Source organism: Salvelinus namaycush, chromosome 40 (genome assembly GCF_016432855.1).
Source record: "Salvelinus namaycush isolate Seneca chromosome 40, SaNama_1.0, whole genome shotgun sequence".
Taxonomy (NCBI): domain Eukaryota; kingdom Metazoa; phylum Chordata; class Actinopteri; order Salmoniformes; family Salmonidae; genus Salvelinus; species Salvelinus namaycush.
The window spans coordinates 4281703-4306496 of record NC_052346.1 but is presented as its reverse complement, the minus strand read 5'-3'; the positions used below and the strand labels follow the sequence as shown (position 1 = coordinate 4306496).

At 41.6% G+C, this 24794-nt stretch overlaps 1 protein-coding gene across 1 annotated transcript in view; it reads left to right on the top strand.

The window, feature by feature from the left end:
• The first annotated feature begins 3169 nt into the window (after positions 1-3169).
• Positions 3170-24794, top strand: part of LOC120033306 (alpha-1,6-mannosylglycoprotein 6-beta-N-acetylglucosaminyltransferase A-like) — a 117268-nt gene continuing 95643 nt past the window's right edge. The window contains exon 1 of the mRNA XM_038979587.1: positions 3170-3315. The gene's annotated coding sequence lies outside the window, so the exon portion shown is untranslated. The remainder of the gene's footprint in view (positions 3316-24794) is intronic.

The window sequence follows — 24794 nt, the reverse complement described above, 5'->3', positions numbered from 1 at the left end:
CCACGGAGCACCATTAAATCTATTATTCAGATTGTGGCACCACAACAAACCTGCCAAGAGAGGGCTGCCCACCAAAACTCACGGACCAGGCAAGGAGGGCATTAATCAGAGAGGCAACAAAGAGACCAAAGATAACCCTGAAGGAGCTGCAAAGCTCCACAGCGGAGATTGGAGTATCTGTCCATAGTACAACTTTAAGCCGTACACTCCAAAGAGCTGGGCTTTATGGAAGAGTGTCCAGTAAAAAAGCCATTGCTTAAAGAAACAAATAAGCAAACACGTTTGGTGTTCGCCAAAAGGCATGTGGGAGACTCCCCAAATATATGGAAGAAGGTACTCTGATCAGATGAGACTAAAATTTAGCTTTTTAGCCATCAAGGAAAACGATATGTCTGGCGCAAACCCAACACCTCTCATCACCCCAAGAACACCATCCCCACAGTGAAGCATGGTGGTGGCAGCATCATGCTGTGGGGATGTTTTTCATCGGCAGGGACTGGGAAACTGGTCAAAATTGAAGGAATGATGGATGGCGCTAAATACAGGGAAATTCTTTGAGGGAAACCTGTTTTAGTCTTCCAGCGATTTGAGACTGGGACGGAGTTTCACCTTCCAGCAAGACAATGACCCTAAGCATACTGCTAAAGCAACCCTCGAGTGGTTTAAGGGGAAACATTTAAATGTCTCTGAATGACCTAGTCAAAGCGCAGACCTCAATCCAATTGAGAATCTGTGGTATGACTTAAAGATTGCTGTACACCAGGAGAACCCATCCAACTTGAAGGAGCTGGAGCAGTTTTGCCTTGAAGAATGGGCAGAAATACCAGTGGCTAGATGTGCCAAGCCAATAGAGACATACTCCAAGAGACTTGCAGCTGTAATTGCTGCAAAAGGTGGCTCTACAAAGTATTGACTTTGGAGGGGTGAATAGTTATGCACGCTCAAGTTTTCTGTTTTTTTGTCTTATTTCTTTGTTTGCTTCACAATAAAAATTATTTTGCATCTTCAAAGTGGTAGGCATGTTGTGTAAATTAAATGATACAAACCCCCCAAAAAATCAATTTTAATTCCAGGTTGTAAGGCAACAAAATAGGAAACATGCCAAGGGGGGTGAATACTGTCGCAAGCCACCCTACAATATGTGTTACAGGATGATTAGGGTTATCCAAAGTTGTAAATGACAATAATTCCCTGGATGTAATACAGTATATTTAGGCAATCTCGTGATGGAAAGTACAATGGTCACAGTCATGGTTGCGTCCCAAATGGCACCCAATTCCCTACATAGTGCACTACTTTTGATCAGGGCTCATAGGGCTCTGGTGAAAAATAATGCACATTATAGGGACCATGTCCACCGCACAAAAGGAAGATGATCATAGTAGGCCTATCATTTGCTTTTCTGAATTGACCCAATTCCGTTAAATTTACAATCACCTCTGATACAGTCAATCAACCTCCCGACTGGCATAGAATGAGTAGATAATAAGAACATGAATAGAAGATTAATAGATGATATTTCTATGCTGAGGAGCATGATTTACTCAGATTTCACAGAGGGCGGGTACAAACCATGTCAAATTATTATGAGCCTTCTGCATGAGTTGTTCACTGAATGTGTCTGAGGCTCTGAGCCATGAATCATGATTGGATTGAGGGGGAATATGCAGCAGAGATGGTCAGTTGCCATAGTAGCATTAACATTCTAATGGGACCCAGTTTACTACAGGTTAACCTGCTGGTAGCTACCAGTGGATAGGTGCTCTCCTATACACTTAGTTTAGATTAGATTGAATTTTGGTAACACTTTACTTAAAGCCTTTAATGCATTGTTATGCAGTTATAATGCAATGTAAGACTTGTCATAAAGAGCATGTATGACTCCCTAATAATGTCTTATCATAATCATCTTATAATGATCCTGACTAAATGCTGTCCATTTTGAGTAAGGTGCATTAGGCCTACACCTGCAGGCTTTATTTGCTGCCTCTTCGGATTTCAATGGCAAGTACAAGACATTCTCCTCTCAGAGTTGAGAGGGGCCTCTTCATAGAAGTATGTCTTTAAATCAAGAGGGGCAAATAAATGAATAAATCTGAGCTTTGGGAGGGGGCTTATCTGTAATTTATACTTCCTTTGAAGATGGAGCGCTTTCATAATGCGGTCCACAGCCTAACAATTACAATATCAATGTGATATGGACGGGTTGAGTTGCTTATGTCTAGGCCTGGGGGACTGGTGTATTAGGGGAACTTTGGGAATGCCCCCCGAAATGTTTTTAACTAACCACCATCAAAATCAAAAATATAAAGCAAATCTAAAATACTTTTGTAATGAAAAGTTTGAATATCAATGTGTCACTTGCTATGGATTAGATAAGCCTGGAATGTTGCTGTATTTTGGCAGGAAAATATCAAAGTAGGATTGGTGTGCCATTTCACATCCTGTAATGTTCTAATTCATGTCCATAATATTGGCATATAAACCTGTGCTGTGGATGCCCTCTAGTGGGCCTCTCAGACCAACAGTTTGGATTTCTTTCAACTCTATCAGCCAAAATAGATGATCATTTCTGAATCAAGCGACGCACCCAATGTAGTACACAATGTGTGTGACACACTGTGTGTGACATAAGTGAATGACGGTGACTGACGCTTACTTTCAGTATACAAAAGGCCAGCAGATGGCAGCAATCACTAAGCTTGTCTTTTTTATTTTGTTCACCTTTTTAAGGGAGAATGGTGATTTTGTTGTCATATGACACTACGCAGCCTTGGGATTGGGCTGCTGTGTAGATTCGGTTACTTATAATGAACATATATATGAAAGTAAGAAAACTGAAAATAATATATATTTTCAGTTAACATGGAATTATTGACCACATAAATAGTTTATGCATATCGTTTTCCCCTATTTATGATCTCTTAAGGCCCACAATTCCTTGTATGACACATGCAATTGGTACATATGCGAAATATAAAATAAACATGCTTCTAAATATGAATAAAACAGCACCAATGCAACATGTAATACAATTTATGCTTATCCTTTTCTCATAAAGGTAAATATTGCTCTCTTTTTTTTCGTTATTTCAAGGGGATACCAACATTCAGAGGATCCCTAAATAGCCTTTGCGTTAGGACAAGGTGCTGGAAGTGACAGAGCGAAAGAAAAGGCTCGAGCGCTAGAGCGGAAAACTGTAGCAAGCTACAGTAACTGGCCATCCATACGGAATCCTGTAGCATCTGTTATCATATCAGCATAAAACAAAACCTGAGCCCTGAAGTCAATTTGGAGCACTCTACCAATCGAAAGGTAAGCTGTAATAGGATTTCACAACATAGCATTTTCATTGCAGACGCAGTATTCTCCCAATCGTACTACGAGAGACTTGTCACTGCGGTTAGAAGTGCTGCTCAATGACGGAAAGGATGACCAGAAAGCCAGACTCATAGCTAGCTAGCTAGCTAGGTATTTCAGTTTGTTCTCGTTTCTTGTCAGATATCTCTCGTTAACAGCTATTACAGTAATGTTATTGTTAGCTCCATGTGTAACAAGCTAGCTAGCTAGCTAACGTTAGTTGGCTTGCTGAGAAACTACTGCATGTGACAGCTAGCGCGAACTAGTAAAGAATCGCATACCGCAGCGCCCAAATGTTGCTAATAATCCATCTGACCTATTCAATATAATGGTTAGCTTGTCTGGTAGTTTAAAACCGTTGAAATGCAAACATACTGGCTTCCTTGTTATCCCTAAAAACATAGTGGCTAGTTATGAACGGGGCTACTTTCTTGCTTGCTAAAATTGTCTGTTGTCGATTATATGAGTGCGCGGTCAGACGAGAGTAACTAGCTAGCCATGTTATAGCCTACCTACATATCATTGACAGTTTTGCAGTGACATTAGCAAACCAGCCAGTGTAGGTTTAGTTGTCAATAGATGTCTATTGTTTCACGATAACACAGAATCATAGCTCTGGTTGCATTGATTTAATACTACTACAAGTAATAACAGCTAACATTCTTTTGAATTCGATCCTTGGCATGATATGATAGAAGTGACACTACTGGCTATGTCGCTTGAATTGCTGTTTGAATGGTATCTAGCTAGCTAGAGGTGTTAACAATCCCCCAATCAAATCGAATGAGTATGGTTAATCTGTACGAATCTAAAATACATGGCACCGTTTGACACTGCATGGTATTGCCTAGTTTCAGGAGTGTAGCTCCCACCTGTCATTAAAAAAACAATCTATATCACAATTTGTTATGTACAATCTTTTGATTGTCTTTTCACTAGATATATTTTGATAATTTGCAGACTTTTTAAAATTTTTACGTAAAGCAATGTTACTACAGTATAACTACACATGTGAAAAAGTATCAATTAAAAGGTTTTGTGACCATGGTAATGTAATATATGTGAAGTGTCCTTTTGTGGATAAGTATGAAAAACACTTTTCCCATACTTTCCACTGTGAGAGCTAGCTCACTATATGTTCCTAACTTCCTATAGCTCAGTGATTGGGTTGCTCAATACTGCCTGCCTAGATCCATGGCCATCTTGTAGGTTGGCCCCTGGGCGCTCCACAGGGCCCGTGGATACTGCCTTGGCTGCAATCCTCTGAGTAGATCTGAAAGAGTGCTTCTCTTACAACCCAGGAGATTTATTCAAACACCCAGAAATCCCCTTGGAAACAGTCCAGTGTACTCTGTAATTACAACTGTAGTCCACATTCTCTACAGTATACTTACTCTAAGGAATTTGGCTCAGGTACAGGTAACGTTATGGTTGGTGCCATGAAAACATAAAACATTCAGCTTTTGATGTTTAGTATCTTCTCTTGGAGGTTGGCTCTTTCTTATCCCCTTGGTAATGAAGAAGTGTGATTAAGATGGAGGACACACTGGCAGTTGTAATTGAGGTGATATTGGGTTTCTGTTCACCTCACTGCTTAGCTTATTATCCTGACTATCAAACGGCCATTGGGACTGCAGTTAGCAGAGGTGAGCTGCTGGGTTCCTTGCCTTTATAAAGAGCTCTTTCAAGCGCCTTTGCTGCAGCTCTTGGGGAGTATAAATCTGCTTGAAAGGAGCTTTGCTCCAGTGGCATGCCTTGCTGCTGGCAAGATAAATTGTTGGGACCGCATCATTGGGCAGGGCTGGAAGTGATGGAGGGATGGGACGGAGGTGGGCTTGTTGATGGTTTCGCCCAGAGCCGCGGAAGAGTCTCTCTCTGATTAAAGGGGTCCTACTCCTCACGACCTGTACACACACTCCACTGCCTCCCTCTCTTTGTGCCACCCACTCACTGTGCTTGGTCACTGTGTTCGGCTCGAACTGACTTAGGCTAAAACCGCAGGATAGCCTAATACAATCACCTTCTGTTTAAATGGTTGGGCAAGTCCAAAGCTTCAGATTTTTTGGGTTTTCCTTAAAATGTCATATCACTCTTGAATTCTGTATTGAGATGTAGGCTAATGTTCGCTTCGAGCATGTTTAAAGTTTTTTTGGAGGGATTGAAGATTGCCTCACCTAGGTGCTTGTTTTTGTATCAAAGAGATGAGCTGTTTATGAATCCTTTTGAAGGGAAAGGTAGAGCTTGTAATTAAGCCTTTCATCACTTGATTAGGCTGTAGATTGAATCATATGATATCATCTCACTTTGTCAAGGCAGATGGAAAGGCTTGGGCTAAATGTACAGCAGTACAGCTGCGCCACCAGAGTCTCTGGGTTCACGCCCAGGCTCTGTCGCAGCCGGCCGCAACCGGGAGGTCCGTGGAGCGACGCACAATTGGCATAGCGTCGTCCGGGTTAGGGAGGGTTTGGCCGGTAGGGATATCCTTGTCTCAGTATGTAAAATGTAATAAAATGTATGCACTCTACTGTAAGTCGCTCTGGATAAGAGCGTCTGCTAAATGACAAAAAAAAAAAAAAAAAAAAAGAAGTATTTTAACACTGGCTTGTATACCACACAAATTTCTATTAAAAGCAAATAGTTGCGTTTTTCAGCTTAGGCATGGAGGAACGCAAATAGGAGCTTTTAGTTCGGAACCGGATTCAATGCCTGTAATAGCACTGTTTATACCATATACATAACCTAGTCATTCTATTTTCAGTCATTCTACCTGGTCTTTGTTTATACAACATTGCAGATATCGCTCTGTCATTTCCTGGTTGCAATTTTTTTTTTATTTCCCCTATTTTCAGTTTCTGTAACAAAACAAGCAACTATAGTGTAGAGCCCTCAAACTGAACTCTGGCCCTCGAAGCCAGTTCCACTGCTTTCTTCCATTGTTCGCCTCTAATCAGGGACTGATTTAGACCTGGCACACCAGGTGGGTGCAATTAATTATCAGTTAGAACAGAACCAGCAGTTCTGTAGATCCAGTAGATCTACCACTTCTTAGACTTGCTTTCAATGACAAGTACAGATCTATAACTCACATTTCTATGTGAATTTGGTCAGGTCGCACAAAAAGTTTTATATATTGCAGTTTTAAGGAAGTCTACCTACTGTGTTACAGGATGTGCTGCAGTACGGTTCAGTACTCAATAGGTTTTCATGACAATCTGCTCCAGTCAAATGATTAATGTCCTAGCACCCATACTGAGATCTAATGACACCTGGGATAAAGTGCTCTTCTGTTTCTGCTCTGGTGGATCTCGAACACAATCAGCAGACCAGGATATTAGCTGCTTTCTGAATCTCTGGGGATGAAGGGGGATGTATTGCTATGATTTAGTTAAATGGTCACTTGTTGCTACGCTCGTCCTGCTTGGGTTATTCCTTACATACAGACAAACAGTCCTGTGGCTATTACAGATAATCTTTATATTGAATTAACCTATCTTTCCAACGGCTGTGTGTTGGTTAAACCGATAGGCCTAACTTTATGTAATCTGTAAACCATAAGTCCACAAACTAAGGTTCCTTTGGGAAACATAAACTCAGTCTCTATTGTAACTATCATCTTATTAATACATAATGAATTCATGTTTCTGAGTTTTGTTTTCTTCATCACTGTTGTTTTTGAGATGAGACACTTGATCGGGAAAGCTTGACTGTGAAAATGAGCACTTTACTGTACCTACTAGTCCTGACAGTTTTACTGCCGCTTGACCTGAACGGGTACTTGCGGGTTTGGGGTTAAGAGGATCACTGTCTAATACAGCATCCCAATCAGTTTAACCGCTCGGCTCTCCATAGGCTTACAGGAGTGAGCAGCAGGGTCGGTCAAGAAACCAGAGCCCAAGCGGGCCTCTGAAATGTGCCTGCCCTAGGAGAGCGGCCGAGAGGAAACCATGTTTGATTTACTGTGCGCTGCAGTGCAGTCAACTGCCTCTTTATTTAGAGGAGGTGGAGAGAACAGAAACGCTCTGTTGGTACGCAACACACAGTAAGGGGTAAACAACCCACACAACTCTTTAACTCTGTGATGGTGTGTAGTGTTGGGGCGTGGTTAACATTTGTCCTATTGTGATTATTTACCAATAAAACATTGTTATATATACGATGCTAAAGCCTGGTAAGTGCAGGCAATGGCAAATCTGTTCTAACCCTTTCTGGTGGAGGTGCAGAACATGTTTTGTGTGTGTTTCTGTCTGTGTGGCGCGCACATGATGGTGCAGTGACTGTCTGATGAGGAATGGGCTGCCTTAACCTAGTGAACTAAGCTATAGGCCTACATCATGGGCTGGATAAGAAGCAGTCTACCTGCTTCAGAACTGGATAATAATTGCTTTATTTGCCTCATAAAATAGTCTAGTCTATATACTTTCATTCTTGTTATTTTTGAAAGCCACAACTTTAGGACAACACCTTCGTAGACTAGAATATTTGGGAAATAAAATGCTGTTCCTAACTTTAAATTCTCTTTAAGCTTTTAGGTCTAGTAGGAGGATAGGTTATTGGCCATTTTAGTTTTCAACAGCCCGCATGGATCATTTTATTTCTTAATAAGCTTAAACTTGTCATTGGATTTTCCTTTAGGCTATTGATATTGTTTGTTCTCTCTCATTATTAGACCTCTGGCTAACTTACGTTTTTAGGCTATTCAAATAACCTTTTGTGATGGAACCCATTGTTTGATTGGAGGGAAAGCCATGCATAAAACAATGAAGCGTAGCCTTCAGTCATATTCAATCATAGCCTATCGACTGAAGAGTTTTTTTTATTTTAAGCTTTTTAATTTTTTATAAATGGCTAGACACAAGATCGTTAAGGAGTGTCTGTTATTTAAAAAAAAAATTGGTATAGGCAAAATGCCCATGCATCCGACAGAGAGAGAGAATCTGTAACGGTTCTCCTCTTCCTCTTCATCCGAAGAGGAGGAGCATGGATTGAACCAAGACGCAGCGTGATACTTAGACATGATGTTTAATATACAAAACAGAAAACACGAACGAACACTTGAAGTTACAAAACAAATAAACGATGTAGACAGACCTGAACGACGAACTCACATGAAACACGAAGAACGCATGAACACGAAAACTGCCTACATAAAACGAACGAACAAACAAAACCGAAACAGTCCCATGTGGCGCAACGACATACACAGACACAGGAGACAACCACCCACAACAAACAGTGTGAAAACACCTACCTTAATATGACTCTCAATTAGAGGAAACGCCAAACACCTGCCTCTAATTGAGAGCCATACCAGGCAACCCTTAAACAAACATAGAAACAGAAAACATAGACTGCCCACCCAAACTCACGTCCTGACCAACTAACACATACAAAACTAACAGAAAACAGGTCAGGAACGTGACAGAATCAATATTTTCCGAATGGACATTCTTGCGCTGCTTTGGTGGAAATATCTGCTCTGTCAAGCCTACATTCCTTTCTTGCGTTGTATAGACTATATAATATATGTATTTAAATAGGCTATACCAAATAGGAATGGTAATATTTCTCAGAATTTAACTTCTGTGCTACACTGCTGAGCGCCCCAGTGACCCCAAACTTTTGATACACATACACGTACATACACTACCGTTCAAAAGTTTGGGGTCACTTAGAAATGTCTAGAAGGTCAGCATCCCGGAGTTGCCTCTTCACTGTTGACGTTGAGACTGGTGTTTTGTGGGTACTATTTAATGAAGCTGCCAGTTGAGGACTTGAGATGTCTGTTTCTCAAAGTAGACACTCTAATGTACTTGTCCTCTTGCTCAGTTGTGCACTGGGGCCTTCCACTCCTCTTTCTATTCTGGTTAGAGACAGTTTGCGCTGTTCTGTGAAGGGAGTAGTACACAGCGTTGTACGAGATCTTCAGTTTCTTGGCAATTTCTCGCATGGAATAGCCTTAATTTCTCAGAACAAGAATAGACTGACGAGTTTCAGAAGAAAGTTATTTGTTTCTGGTTATTTTGAGCCTGTAATCGAACCCACAAATGCTGATGCTCCAGATACTCAACTAGTCTAAAGAAGGACAGATTTATTGCTTCTTTAATTAGAACAACAGTTTTCAGCTGTGCTAACATAATTGCAAAAGGGTTTTCTAATGATCAATTAGCCTTTTAAAATGATAAAGTTGGATTAGCTAACACAACGTGCCATTGGAACACAGGAGTGATGGTTGCTGATAATGAGCCTCTGTACGCCTATGTAGATATTTCATAAAAAAATCTGCCGTTTTCAGCTACAGTAGTCATTTATAACATTTAACAATGTCTACACAGTATTTCTGATCAAGTTGATGTTATTTTAATGGACAAAATGTGCTTTTCTTTCAAAACAAGGACATTTCTAAGTGACTCCAAACTTTTGAAGTGTGCGTGTGTGCGTGCGCGCGTATATCCCGGACTGTGGTGCTGTGTTGAACCAGGCTTGGGCAAGAGGCCAGTGGCAGTATGGTGGTGCCCACCCTGCTGGCAGGCTGTGGCCAGCGGCCCTGCCTGGCTGGTGGGGTGACCGTCACAGATTGGTCACGGTGCTGCGCCCGCCCGCGTCACGTGTGTGTGTGGTGCCAACCGTTTGAGAGCAGAGACTGCAGGGAAATGGTAGCTCAGCCGATGAAGGGGAGGGCAGGTGGGAACTGGAGCTTATTCAGTTTGGTACAATGGTAAGCCTAGCACTTTGCAGGTAGAAATGCAGGCCTAATGACTAGAGCTTGACGAATAGGCCTGTGCCTTATTCTACATGACAGATACATGACAGATGTCTGGTCTACACCGGTGCATTTGTATCTGTTCTACACCAGTGCATTTGTATCTGAATGATCTGTAACTGCACTCTCCTTCTGAGGAAGTGGTGATCTCTGTCTCTCACTTGCTCTCTCACTCAGCACCACCACTGTCATGTTAAGCTCAGTGTGGGTGTTGGGAACAGCCTGTTTTGATCTTCTCACTCATCACGCTTAGTATTAAGTTACCCATCCCGTGCCATAGTGTTGCTGTTTTGTCTACAAAGGACACAATGCAGTTGCCTGGTAAACCAGACGCAGTGGTTTTTGTGGTCGCATAGTCGTTTGCTACAACAGCTTGCTGAAACAAGAAGCAGCAACGTTTCATCACTTTGTCAAAAGTTAATGTTACTACTGAAATGGACTCAACAGCATGTGTCATCTTTTTGAATGCCCGACCGTCCCGTCTTCAGTCAGCTGTTCGTTCCACAACACAAACATCTAAACTGGATAGTTTACCTCCTCTCGTCTCTCCTTATATTGTCAGTTAAATGTAAACCAGGCCTTCTTTTACTTTGCTGCTTTTGGGTAAAGTTTGTCGACTTGAATATGAAGTGTATATATAAAAAATATTTTAAAAAAAATACGGCTTGGACTGTTATTTTCATGAATGTCTTCATCCATAATCGTCAATTACACTGTCACATCCCTAGGCCTACATGATAACATCTTTTGTCCAAAGAATAAACCGATTCATTTGATATAGACTAGAGCCTGACTGATGAATCAGTTCCACAGATAAATTGGCACATAGAATAAACAAATATGTCTGCTCACTTGCAGTCATACATTATTTTATTTTTTATTCAATGAGTTGCCTGAAGAGGACTGCTCATTGAACATCGTTAAGGCCTAGGTCACAACGTGCGAGATAGTAGGCATGGTGGTTTGACAGTGCGTTGCTTGCCACAGCCAACATATTTGAATAAGTAAATAATCAAAAGTACACTTCTCCAAGCAAGCAGCCCTGTCCTCATCACATTCTTAACGTTAGCTTGCCAGCAATAGCTAGCCAGCAAGGTAGCTAGCTAGCTATCTGTGCTACTTATGTGCTAACACTGGACTGGCGACAAAGTGAACACTTGTCCTTGATACAAAGATAACTCTGTTACTGTCTGGGTCTATTATGTTAGCTAGTGGGTTATTTAGTTAGTTTTCCGCAATCTGCAAAAAGCAAGGCAGTTAGATATGTGCCGTCATTAAGGCCATGTGCTTGTATTCATGATGAGATAAGTAGCTAACGTCAGCTAGCTAGCTAAATTGGAACTTGTGACTAAAACCTGTGTGGTTAGCATTTTCCTGCATAAATGTTTTTAGTCATTAGCACATGCCATTTGCAGTTGAAATGTATAGCCAATACATTTTGTATTGAGAAACAGTGTAATGTACATGTGGTTTCTGTAAGCAAATATTGTTGTAAGGAACAGCTAGCTTGTGGTCAGTGGATATCCTGTAAACCAGTGGTTCCCAACCTATTTTGGTTATTGTACCACCAATTGCATTTTACTCTGAAGTACCCCACCGTGCATTTTACCAGTAGGACTATGGTCTCATGAGGCTTCTCAAGTACCCCCTGTGGATAGGCCAAGTACCCCTGGTTGGGAACTACTGCTGTAAACCACAGATAAAATGTAAACTTTTATATTTAGTTGAGAAATCATCATTTAGAATATCTTTTAATCTTTTGGAGCACAATTTGTGTAAAAAAAGGTATGTTTTTCATTCCATTTCTAAAAAACAATATATTGGCAGATATATCGGTAATCGGTGACTTTTGCCACCCTAAAATCGGTATCTGACCCAAAAATTCCATATCGGTAGATCTCTAATAAAGACCAGCAGAATTGCATTCTTGTGTAAAGAAATCTTCATAATGACAACGCAAAATACATTGTGTTAAAAGCCAATCAGAGGTGTTTTTGGGCAGAGTATTGGCCTATTATGCTGTGTGCTGTTCACACCAGTAAGGTATGGCCGTTTGTCTGGACTAGAGCTGGGAATTAATAACTGAATGGAGGCTCTGCCGAGTGTGAAGAAGTAGCCTATTTGGATGCGCAGTCACACTCGTCTCCATGACAGCATGGCCATCGTCAGTTTCACGTCTCCATTACCTTAGACTGCTGCCTGGATGCTTCAAGGGCTGTGTAGAGGGACATACCGGTACCAACTTGAGGCTTTAGTCCTACAGTTTTAAAGTGTTAGGGAATGTCATTCCTATGCCTTAGTTTTGGCTCAATCAACACCTGCACATGTTGGATTGGACATTTTTTTAAGTCACCTGATTCTGACTTATTTTTAGGTGGGAAATGCAGCCTAGGTTATTATTATTATTTTTTCATTCTGGTCCATTGTTGATGTAGCCTATCTATTCACATATCTCAATGCTTTTGTTCAGCTTTTGCAACATGTGAGGTGAAAAGGCTTTTAAAGAACATTATTCCATTTCAGTAGGAGGCTGTCTCTTTCAGACTCGGAGCAATGCAGTGGAATTAATCTAGAGATCCTCGGCCTGGTTTCCCCTATGGATTATTCCCCCCCAGTCTGATGTGGGCTATTTTGAGCTCCCATCACAAATCCTAAGGAAATGGACAAAGCTTTAGCAGCCTGCAATGCATGGCCATCTGTCTCAGTCTTTAGGAGGCACGGTGAGGGGCAAGGGTGTCAATATATTTATCAGTGGAAGGTAGCCTATGATGTTGATGATTATCATGGCTTTTTGGGAGTTATGATGTTAAAAGTATGTTTGATTATTATGTTCTTTCAGACCTTTGTGTTGTATGATGATTGGGAGCACACTGACTATGAGCCTAGCTCCTCCTGATAAAACTAGGGTATTGATGTAGCCCATAGGCTTCAGGCAGCCTATTGTTTATACGCCTAGCTATGTGAGCACACAGTATTTTGTGATCTGACAACTGTATAAGCCTAAAAATAATCACAGCTGTTAGCAGCAGTTGGGATTCTCAGCCCTTCTAGAGATAAATTGAGTGTGTGTGGGTTCCAGCCATTAAAACAACAATTCAGTAATTTGTATGTCACCCACTCCAACGGTGGTGGTTGTATTGTATATTGTGAAACCGAAGCTGGCTGTCAGCACGCAGGGTTTCATAGGCGCTGTTGAGTGCCAGAAGGCACCCTGCCAGCCAAATAAAGGTCCTGAGTTAGAAACCTGAGAAATCAGTCTGTATTCTGTAACGCCTCCCTTCTAAAGAACAAGGAGGGGCGTTGTGACAGTCAACGAGCACATTGGGGGTTTCTGTTAGAGTTTCAGGGTCTTGTGCATTTAGGGCACAAGCACATCATAGAAAAACGTTTTGCAACAGATCACAAAAATGTGCGTTTCTTATTGGACAAGTTCAGAAAGTAGCGACCTCCCCGTTTCACTCCGCTTTGGGTCATCATGCCTATTGAACAAGAACCCGATCTATGTTGACACAGGGTCATGTCTATAGTGACCCCCAACCCTTCTCCTTTTCGGCGGATAATGGCAACTCATAACTCAGTGTCATAGAACCCAGACCTGTGAGAGACAGTTGATGTTATCAATGCAGCAGATTGCAGAGTGCTGAAGTAGGTTTAAGAATTTAAAGCGCAGTGCAGAGATTTTGTTTTTCAAGCCCGAATGCGTCATTTCTTTTGCACTGTATCACGCTCGAGATGATCAGCAGAAGAAAAAGATCGACTTGACTGCATTTTGAATTTAATTGAATCATTTTACTTTTTCCTTATCCCATCCTTCATGACTTGTGAAATGATCTTGATAGTCTCAAAACTGGTGACAATGGCAACACGGACGTAGAAGTTTTCAATAGAAAAAGCCCATATATTTGTTAGGGGTGGTACGCTTAAATATCCAAGGAACATTGGCATGTAACGGTGTTGAGATTCTGTCAGAAGTATTGCGCTGCCTGTATTGCAGCGCTGACCCATTTCCCAGGGATCATTTGGAAGGGGAAGAGGGCCTTTTATTATCCTGCCTTTGAGTTGCATGCAAAGGTGCCGTCAGTCAGTTCTCCACTGCCTCATCCCTGGGCCTGTATTCATAAAGCATCTCAGAAGTGCTGATTTAGTATAGTTTTGCCTTTTTAATCACAATTAGTAAGAGGGGGGACCTGATCCTAGATCAGCGCTCCTACTCTGAGATGCGCTGTGAATACCGGCCCAAAAGTTTTCATTTTCCTTTTATAATATGTCTCGAGGCATTTTATATCTTCAAGTGGGCTTGCTAACGGAGAAAGCCCTTTGGCTATTCAGAAAATGATTTATTTAACTGCTTCTGAAATGCTTGAGGCCTGTAACTATCTAATCCTCATCAAAGTGTTAAAATCTGATGCTTGATAATTGACAAAGCTTTGTGGCAACTGATCTGAATAAAAAAATATAGCAATGCAAGGTTTCCCTCATTCTAGAATATCATGAAGCTGATTGGGTCTCTAAATAACAAGTTGAAGCTGTTTCACACATAATGAAGTCCAGACTTATCGAAGTGAGTGTGTTTGTCCCAACATTGAGGTTCAGAAACACATCATATATGTAGCTAGGTTAATCTGTTGTTTTTGGAACATGGCGTGTCTGTCTCAGCTGGCAGCATCACAGGGTGCAAGTAGTCATTACCATGAGGTAATGTATCTCTGTGGCTACTCTGTGTTCACTTCCTATAGCTAGCAGGGGGGCTTCATAGCGCAGGTCCTTGGGGATCACAGCCCTGCTGGTTGTTGGTTAAACGGTAAAGACTCATTTCAGGAACGACGCGTTCGGTAGGGTATAATGTTCTGATACAGAGTGAGGGATCATGTCAGCTCTTCATGATATTTGTAGATCTGCAATGTTTAGCTTGTTACACCCTGTTTAGCAGAGTGCATGTTTTGTGCTCTCCAGCAAATCAGTAACATCAATAGATCAAGTGCCCCCAAAAAATTATATCAAAATCATTGCCCTTGTTCTGAAATCCACACTAGCATATCACTTAGAATACAATGCTTTATTCTAAGTGGTAGGAAGCCAATGCTGCTAGTATGGACATTGGACAAAATACTTTGTGAGTTGGGCCACCCTACAGCCTGCCCTGGATCTTCCCGGCGTCCTCTCTGTTGCCACTTGTTCTGTCATCCCGAGCCACACTGCACTGGCGCCGTTAGCGTCTGCGCACCCCAGACCATCGGCCAACCTGATGGGATTAGAGCTCTGATGAAAGGAGACAGTAGGGGAGCACTGTGTGCCTCCTATGAATAATTATATTTTATTTCAGCGCCTGGCCTTTCAACAGAGCCAAAGTTACCTGGGAGCTGCTGTCTCCCTCTATCTAGCTGCTTCTGCTGCAGTAAATGGCTAACTAGCCTCGTAAGCCCAGGGTTTGGGAGGATGGCCACACAACACTAATGGCTAGCCATTGTCTCAAATATCTTTTGCTCGGTGAGGCCACAGAGATGTACGCCTATAGTTTCAGGCAGCACTGCCGTTAGAATTTTTGCTCAATTGGCAGCGTTTTACAATCTGGCATGAAAAAAAGTAAACGTGAGAAGCGCGTCGGGCAATCGAATGCATAAACAGGCCTATGTTTTTCTAAAAACAATTTTTTGTAAAGGAACTCAGTCCAGCTTTAAGAATGCACAAGGTGCAATTTGGAATTGGGTAGTGCATCATCAGTTCCTCTTGTCATGTCAGTCATTGTATACCTTAGAGCTATTTATAACTTGTCAGAAATCTCCAGATCAACTAGCCCATGTCAGCTAACGATTTTTTATTTCGTTTTTTTTAGCCCATAGTTATTGTTGTAATTTTCTAGTCACGCATATCACATGAATACACATTAGACATGGCAAAATGTATAGAATTGCAAGAAAATGTGCTTTAAAACTGCAAAAGGTTTTTTGTACCCCATGACAAAATGTGCTTAATTGCAGGACATAAGCTTTAAACCTGCAAAATTCTGTCCACCAACAAGAGTGGTGTGAACAGTTTGTGTCATGAACAGTGCCTGTGCCCACAGAAATAGATGTAGCACGTGCACACGGGGGGCGCGGGATGTTCCCCAATGCTGGAAGGGGGGCCCCGAGTGAAAAGGTTTGGGAACTCCTCATCTAGCTAATGATTACCCTATTGGGGTAACCAATGCAGATGAGCAACATCATACTTCAGCCATGTAGCCACGATACTGCGTCAGGCTACAGGGGATAATGCTTATTGCTAAAATAGCACACCTGCCTGATAATATGGACGATGTACAGGCCCTAAAGCTATTGCTTTTCATCTATGTTATTGGGCTAATTTCTGGAGGGGAATATTACATTTTAAACGGTTTAATATGTTAAGGTTATACACTACCGGTCAATTTTTAGAACACCTACTCATTCAAGGGTTTTTCTTTATTTGTACTATTTTCTACATTGTAGAATAATAGTGAAGACATCACGACTATGAAATAAGACATATGGTAGTAAACAAATCAAATTATATTTTATATTTGAGATTCTTCAAATAGCCACCCTTTGCCTTGATGACAGCTGCACACTCTTGGTATTATCTCAACCACCTTCACCTGGAATGCTTTTCCAACATTCTTGAAGGAGTTCCCACATATGTTGAGCACTTGTTGGCTGCTTTTCCACTTGTTGGCTGGTCCGACTCATCCCAAACCATCTCAATTTGGTTGAGGTCGGGGGGATTGTGGAGGCCAGCTCTCTTTTTAATGGGAGGCATTATAACATTCTCCTTGTATGACTGGTGGAGAAGAGTCAGGTGTGTTTTTTTCTCTACTGATGCTGAAAGACAAATTCCAGATACAAATAGCTAGCTAGCTAAACAATGAACCATAATCCCAATCCATAGAGTACTAGCAATACAAACTTATTGTCATAGCTTGCTAAAGTTAACCAAATAGGTTCAATGTTAGCTAGCTAACATTAGGCTATAACTAGCAAAACAAATGGCTTTCTGAGATAATATGAATACACAGATCATACACGTAATGTTAGCTAGCGAGCCAGCCACCAAATGTCAGCTAGCTAGCTAACAGTAAGCTTTAACTTGCAATGAAAACAACTTTCTGACTAAATTAGAAACGTATAATGTCTGAATCAACTGTAGTTAGACTCTTACCCGTATACATGGATGAACGCTTTAAGGCAGACTGCAACCCCTTTCATTAAATATGACGACCTGTGTCGTTTTGTTTGTACAGCTTGCTTGGCCTATTGTGTCAAGTCACTCTGGTTCACACTGACCGTGTGCAATGCCATAAGAATCATCAGATGTTTCTCCCTCTCTGTCACGGATACCATAGTTGCCCTTAGTTTGAAGATGTGATCCGCAGACAGGTGTTTTATACAACCGCCTTCTGTGTTCTCTTTTCGACTCCCTCTGCATTTGCAATCAAACACCAGAATTGTATTAATCTCCTTATCATACTCTGCTTCTACCAGACATTCCACTGATTTCAATATTTAACAACTTTATTTGTATTTACAGATGGCATACAAGTTTGTTAAGGCAAATGAAAGCTCAAATGTTCGAGAAGGCATTTCTTCCAAAAAACACATTTTGATTAAAAAAATACAAATAAATGTTAAAATGCCTCTCCTGTAAAGTCGTGACCTGCAACATAAACCCAAATTATTTTTTTTTATCAACTTTCTTTCATTGTCCAGTAGCCAAAGGTACAATCTTAGTCATATTAGCAACCCATGCTAGTTATTGCATAGTAGATCTCCCCGCTTTCTAAAGTTCTAATGGATATTTTCATCTGTCACATGAAACCGCACAAATGCGAGCGGCGCCCTTTTGCCAAGTGTTTTCCCGCTAATTGCATAATGGAATGAACATTTGCGCGTAACCTACTGCCTTGTGCACATTGCTGCACTTATAATGTGAAGAAATAATAGTTTATCAACATTTTAAGCTAAACTTTCTGATCTGTTGTATCACTCATTGCTTTTGAATGTTTAAAAAATTAATACAATTATTTAGTCTAGGCTTATTAATATGGATCTATCGTCTCACAACTGTCCCAGAGTCTCTTTGGAATAGGCTATTTCTTTCGCAACCATCTGACCAATAGAATAGGTAACCTTCTACTATGTGGGATAGTAAATTGACATAGGATAGTGATTTTGCTGTTTGTCACTCGTCTTGTTGGCTGAGGGAAAGTGCACATCAGAATTCGGTAAGAAGGACTGCATATCGTTGTATCCTCGACTTGCATGTTCTGTTTATATGAATTACCATAATCTAAATGTGATTTCTATCATTTGACCGCTGTGGGTGGATGCCTTAATCAGGTTACGCACCCAATACATATGGGTCCGGTAAATGTCTCCAATGTCCAGTAAATTAAAATGCTGCCGGTCAAATGTCCGGTGCCACATTTTCCGAACAGAAACCCTGGCGCACAGGCGTGCGTTATGTAGACTAAACACCTATCCTCTAAGGATATTTTAATGGTAGTTCCCAGTGCCTAAAATCTACCCACCATCTGCTAAATGCGGGTAGATTTTGGCATTGGCGGGTAAGAAGTCTATTTCACCAGTCACGTTGGCGGGTGCATTTCACTCGCATTTGTGAGTAGAAATAGTAAAGTATGATCACATTTATAGTAAAATAAATGCTGTATTAGCTGTTTTCAAAGTATTTGGTTCATAGCTGGTAAATTAATCGCTCAGTCAAAGAACTACAAATCCTATATAGCCTATTCCACCTCACACTGCAACAATGCCTGTCTGGGGGCTGTGCGCATGTGAATAGCTGAGTGAAAGATTCATTTTTGGAAGCGCTGTGCACAGTCATAAAAATTGGTCTAAGTTACTTGAAATGAAAGTCTACTGAAGTGAGACTTTGTCCTTGTGTTTCTTGGCTATTTACATTGTTTTATTCACATTAGAGGTCGACCGATTTAATCGGAATGGCCGATTTTAATTAGGGCCAATTTCAAGTTTTCATAACAATCGGTAATAAGAATTTTTGGACACCGATTGTGGCCGATTTTTCATTTTATTTATATATATACACTGCTCAAAAAAATAAAGGGAACACTTAAACAACACAATGTAACTCCAAGTCAATCACACTTCTGTGAAATCAAACTGTCCACTTAGGAAGCAACACTGATTGACAATAAATTTCACATGCTGTTGTGCAAATGGAATAGACAAAAGGTGGAAATTATAGGCAATTAGCAAGACAACCCCAATAAAGGAGTGATTCTGCAGGTGGTGACCACAGACCACTTCTCAGTTCCTATGCTTCCTGGCTGATGTTTTGGTCACTTTTGAATGCTGGCGGTGCTCTCACTCTAGTGGTAACATGAGACGGAGTCTACAACCCACACAAGTGGCTCAGGTAGTGCAGCTCATCCAGGATGGCACATCAATGCGAGCTGTGGCAAGAAGGTTTGCTGTGTCTGTCAGCGTAGTGCCCAGAGCATGGAGGCGCTACCAGGAGACAGGCCAGTACATCAGGAGACGTGGAGGAGGCCGTAGGAGGGCAACAACCCAGCAGCAGGACCGCTACCTCCGCCTTTGAGCAGGAGGAGCACTGCCAGAGCCCTGCAAAATGACCTCCAGCAGGCCACAAATGTGCATGTGTCTGCTCAAACGGTCAGAAACAGACTCCATGAGGGTGGTATGAGGGCCCGACGTCCACAGGTGCGGGTTGTGCTTACAGCCCAACACCGTGCAGGACGTTTGGCATTTGCCAGAGAACACCAAGATTGGCAAATTCGCCACTGGCGCCCTGTGCTCTTCACAGATGAAAGCAGGTTCACACTGAGCACATGAGCACATGTGACAGACGTGACAGAGTCTGGAGACGCCGTGGAGAATGTTCTGCTGCCTGCAACATCCTCCAGCATGACCGGTTTGGCGGTGGGTCAGTCATGGTGTGGGGTGGCATTTCTTTGTGGGGCCGCACAGCCCTCCATGTACTCGCCAGAGGTAGCCTGACTGCCATTAGGTACCGAGATGAGATCCTCAGAGCCCTTGTGAGACCATATGCTGACACATGCACATTTGTGGCCTGCTGGAGGTCATTTTGCAGGGCTCTGGTAGTGCTCCTTCTTGCACAAAGGCGGAGGTAGCGGTCCTGCTGCTGGGTTGTTGCCCTCCTACGGCCTCTTCCACGTCTCCTGATGTACTGGCCTGTCTCCTGGTAGCGCCTCCATTCTCTGGACACTACGCTGACAGACACAGCAAACCTTCTTGCCACAGCTCGCATTGATGTGCCATCCTGGATGAGCTGCACTACCTGAGCCACTTGTGTGGGTTGTAGACTCCGTCTCATGCTACCACTAGAGTGAGAGCACCGCCAGCATTCAAAAGTGACCAAAACATCAGCCAGGAAGCATAGGAACTGAGAAGTGGTCTGTGGTCACCACCTGCAGAATCACTCCTTTATTGGGGGTGTCTTGCTAATGGCCTATAATTTCCACCTTTTGTCTATTCCATTTGCACAACAGCATGTGAAATGTATTGTCAATCAGTGTTGCTTCCTAAGTGGACAGTTTGATTTCACAGAAGTGTGATTGACTTGGAGTTACATTGTGTTGTTTAAGTGTTCCCTTTATTTTTTTGAGCAGTGTATATATATATATATATATAAGGCCTAGGAACAGTGGGTTAACTGCCTTGTTCAGGGGCAGAACGACAGATTTTTACCTTGTCAGCTCGGGGATTCGATCTGGCAACCTTCCGGTTACTAGTCCAACGCTCTAACCACCTGCCTTACATTGCACTCCACGAGGAGCCTCCGTGGCAGGCTGACTACCTGTTACGCGAGTGCAGCAAGAAACCAAGGTAAGGTGCAAGCTAGCATTAAACTTATAAAAAACAATCAATCTTAACAATCAATAGTTAACTACACATGGTTGATGATATTACTAGTTTATCTAGCGTGTCCTGCGTTGCATATAATCGATGCGGTGCCTGTTCATTTCATTTCTCATCGAATCACAGCCTACTTTGTCAAACGGGTGATGATTTAACAAGCGCATTCACGAAAAAAGCACTGTCATTGCACCAATGTGTACCTAACCGTAAACATCAATGCCTTTCTTTAAAATCAATACACAGGTATACATTTTTAAACCTGCATATTTAGTTAATATTGCCTGCTAACATGAATTTCTTTTAACTAGGGAAATTGTCTCACTTCTCTTGCGTTTCGTGCAAGCAGTCAGGGTATATGCAGCTGTTTGGGCTGCCTGGCTCGTTGCGAACTGTGTGAAGACCATTTATTCCTAACAAAGACCGTAATTAATTTGCCAGAATTGTACATAATTATGACATAACATTGAAGGTTGTACAATGTAACAGCAATATTTAGACTTAGGGATGCCACCTGTTAGATAAAATACGGAACGGTTCCGTATTTCACTGAAAGAATAAACGTTTTGTTTTCTAAATTATTGTTTCCAGATTTGACCATTAATGACCTAAGGCTCGTATTTCTGTGTGTTATTATGTTATAATTAAGTCTATGATTTGATATTTGTTAGAGCAGTCTGACAGCGGTGGTAGACAGCAGCAGGCTCGTAAGCATTCATTCAAACAGCACCTTCGTGCGTTTGCCAGCAGCTCTTCGCTGTGCTTCAAGCATTGAGCTGTTTATGACTTCAAGCCAATCAACTTCCGAGATTAGGCTGGTGTAACCGATGTGAAATGGCTAGCTAGTTAGCGGGGTGCGCGCTAATAGCTTTTCAAACGGTGACGTCACTCGCTCTGAGACCTTGAAGTAGTTGTTCCCCGCTTTTGTGGAGCGATGGGTAACGATGCTTCGAGGGTGACTGTTGTCGATGTGTTCCTGGTTCGAGCCCAGGTAGGGGCGGAAGCTATCTGTTACACTGGCAATACTAAAGTGCCTATAAAAACATCCAATAGACAAAGGTATATGAAATACAAATGGTATAGAGAGAAATAGTCCTATAATTCCTATAATAACTACAACCTAAAACTTCTTACCTGGGAATATTGAAGACTCATGTTAAAAGGAACCACCAGCTTTCATATGTTCTCTTGTTCTGAGCAAGGAACTTAAACTTGAGCTTTTTTACATGGCACATATTGCACTTTTACTTTCTTCTCCAACACTTTGTTTTTGCATTATTTAAACCAAATTGAACATGTTTCATTATTTATTTGAGACTAAATGGATTTTATTGATGTATTATATTAAGTTAAAATAAGTGTTCATTCAATTATTGTTGTAATTGTCATTATTACAAATAAATAAATAAAATCGTCCGATTTAATCGGTACCGGCTTTTTTTGGTCCTCCAATAATCGGTATCGGCGTTGAAAAATCATAATCGGTCGACCTCTAATTCACATGCTAGGTTGTTTTTCTATGTTTTGAGTCAACTGCTACGGAAGACAATGCTTCTACGAGTCAATCTCACAGGCACAAACATGACTGGTGTTGCATTACCACGGTAAGGAAAGAAAAGTGACAATGCTTGCTAATAAGACAAGCAAACTAGATGATCACATCGAATAAGCCTGACTGGGTTTGCCTACTTCCGAACTAAACAGAAATAGTATAGTTATAACTAACCATAGTTATACCACAGGTATGCTACTTACTTACTATCCAAAGTTACCAAGCCACAGTTGCCGATCAATGAACGACTTGAAGACATCTTGATGTGGTGTTGAATGTAACCTTCTCCGGAGAGTCAAAGGTGTAGTCTTTTCCATCATGAGAAAGCCACAGGTGGGCTGGGAATTGCAGCCCATCCTTCCCACCTGGATGGTCCCTTAAAATAAGTCCCCCTGAGTTTGTTTCTGACCCAAGATGTTAGGCTTGGCCTAAGAAGTCTTTTAAATAGAAGCTAAATATAATTGTTTTTTCCCCCTCCCCACTCGCTCACAAAGAAGTGCTTTTTTGGATTGGCCTCGGTTTCCTCCCCAACGCAAGTTTCGTTTACCATGGTAATGTGTTATGTTAGCCCCCTGACCTTGGCCTAGCTGTGACTACAGTATGTCAATGCTACCCCCACAATAATGACCAGCAAAATATACATATATACACACTATTTTTTTTGTAATGCATAAACATTACCTTTTGAGCTAGTGTGGTGGGAAAAGAAACAATAGTCAGTGCATACTGCATAATGCCCTTCATATCCAATTACTAGCAACCTTGGTTTGAGGGTATGGTGTGTATCCCCTAGGAGTGCAGAAACCTGAGGAGCCTGACTGAACAGACCATGGATGTAACTAGCTTCCTTAGCTGGCCTGAGGAGGAGGAGGATGAAACAACACGTACATGTATCCCCACAGTGTGAAGGATACCTAGGCTTAGGCTGCCTGTCTATGTCCTAAATTAAGCCCTATTCCCCCCATGTAGTGTACTACTTCTGACTAGCCCTGTGAATACATATGCTGCAATAGAGCGGAGCGATATGGACAAAAATCCATATCACGAACAATTGACTGAATTATCATGATAATGATAAGTTGAACGATAAATCTATAACATTAATGTGGATCAGTTACTTTACATTACCCTTACAAATGCTACTACTACTTTGCATGTTGTAGCCATCAAATGTCCCATTATAAAGTACCCTTATTTCATTTCAAACTTTCCGTTTCTCTAGTGTAGATTACATGTCGTAACTCTCCATATTAGCAGCCTTATTTCAAATTTTCCATTTCTCTAGTGTAGGCTTACTTATCATTGCTCTCTTCTCTCCCCTCCATTTCTCTCTCCCTCAACACATTGCTTTCACTAAGAGGCTTATGAAGGTCTTATGGTTAGCGAGGGTTTTTGGGTACCTTACGAAATAGCCTCACCTGTTGGCTGAAGATGATGGGCAAGAAGGATTGCCATTTCACGCGAGAGCGAAACGTCCTGTTTTTCTCCATCCTTGACAGGATACTGTTTTTTCCCCTAAACTGTATCACTGAAATATTTACAAGTCCAACTCCTCGTACCTCCACTAAAGTTGACTTGCAGTATGTTTTTGTGTCATGGAAAGGTTTTTTGGCCAGGAGTCCTAAGGGTAACCTGCCCACTCATTCAGTGTCTTGTAGCCAAGCTATCGGCATAATATTATTCTTGTGAAAATCATTACACAGTAGACCTTACAGGTTTGAACATAGACAGAGACAACATAAAATACAATTTAGCTTTCTTTAGGATGTTTAACAGAAATTGAAGTAGGCTTAACTCTGAAGAGAGACTGGGTTGGGTTATATTTCCCTGTGGAGACAATGTGATTGTTCACTTCACGCTGACTGCATCTTTTTTTTGCATGAGAATCTTCTTAGCAGCAGGGATTTGTCAGCTTTGATACATTTTGTTTGTCTCTCTCCGCATAGATCTTGGCACACGTTTCAGGGCGCAGTTCTATCTCCTGCTGTTTAATCGAAACAAACTTGAATCAAAGTGGTCACATTATAGCAGGTTATTTGTAACGCACTGCAGCAAGGAAAGAAGGTTGTCTACGGTGTGTGTTTGTGTGGTGTGCACATGTTTTTGGATGCAGATGGCAGAGACATAAGGGTTATCCATGAGTTCATCTGACTTTACGTAAGTAGAAAAAGGGCTTAGTTGACAAGATCTCGGACTATCCCTTTAAAAGCTCATCTTGGCAAAGTGTGGCGCG